Genomic DNA, 1,452 nt, shown 5'->3' on the forward strand with positions numbered 1-1,452 from the left:
TGTGTGTGTGTGTGTGGTGTGTGTGTGGTAGGTGTGTGGTGGTGGTGGTGGTGTGTGGTGGTGGGTGGTGGGTGTGTGTGGTGTGTGGGGTGGTGGTGTGTGGTGGTAGGTGTGTAGGTGGTGTGTGTGTGGGTGTAACTCGGCTTCGGACCTCCTAAGTATTCATGCTCTGGTGCTGCGGCTTACAACTTTCCTCCCTGCCCCCCCTACACCACATTTCTCTCCTTCCTTTTTTCTTCCCGAGCTAGTTCCTCTCTCTCTCTCTTAAAGGTCACCTCCAGGCTCAATTCTCCAGCGTTATTGTAGACAACTTCATTAAATGGATAATCAATATTTTTGCAAAGTTTTAAGGTGAAAAAGGGTAAGAAAAGACTCCTGTTGGCCCGTGAGAGGAGGGAGGGAGGGAGGGAGGATGGGGAGGAGGGAGGGAGGATGGGGAGGGGAGGGAGGGGAGGAGGGAGGGGAGGGAGGGAGGGGGGGGGGGGAGGGAGGAGGGAGGAGATGGAGAAGGAGGGAGAAGACTAGTGTAGGGGAGGGAAGAGGGAGGGAAGGAGGGGAAAGGGTAGTGTAGGAGGGAGAGAGAGAGAGAGAGAGAGAGAGAGAGAGAATGGTCTAGGCCGGGGGGAGAGATATAAGCCTGGATCAGTATTCCTCGAACACCTTCATATACACTAATAGACTGATCCAGTAGGTACCCGTTAGCAGCTGGGTGAACCAAGAGGTACCCCGGGCGTGAACCAGTGATTCTTAGGGTGTAGTTGGAGCTCTGTATCCACTCGTATCACCACACTCCCTCAGTGTTGGGGAGGTGATCTTACAACACTGGCGATATATACCTCACACCTGTCTCACACATCTGCCATTATCACTACCTTCACTAATTGCCCCCATTACCTGTTGTGTTTTTCTCACCTGCCTGTAGATATATATATATTTTTTTTTCTTCATAATACGAGATAAGACAAGAAAGGGCACCATCACCACCACCACAACAACCATCACCACCACAATCCCTCCCACGCTCTCCACCCTACCACCCACACCCACCACCACTACCTCTTTTCTTTGGTAGAGAGAAGAGGGAGGGAGGGGAGGGGGGAAGAAAACGAGACAAAGGATGATAATGATAGGTTAAGGAAGTGTAGAAGTGAAGAAGTGTAGAAGGAGGTACAGTACAGTACAGCAGCCTTGTAACTCACCACCTTATGTACTGCACTGCTGGTTTACGTGGTTTACAGCTGTTGGTCTAATTGGCTGTTGCCTATATTATTGGCACTGGCACTAAGCACTAATAAGATCCATTAACACCACTCCACTATACATCACCATACATCACAATACACCCACTACACACCACCACCATCACCACGTACCAACCAAACATTAGTAATATGACAAAGACACCCGACTGATGGACGACAACAGCCACAGATGACCCTCAGAAACAACACC

The sequence above is a fragment of the Homarus americanus genome, unplaced genomic scaffold, assembly GCF_018991925.1.
Source record: "Homarus americanus isolate GMGI-L3 unplaced genomic scaffold, GMGI_Hamer_2.0 scaffold59508, whole genome shotgun sequence".
Classification (NCBI taxonomy): Eukaryota; Metazoa; Arthropoda; class Malacostraca; order Decapoda; family Nephropidae; genus Homarus; species Homarus americanus.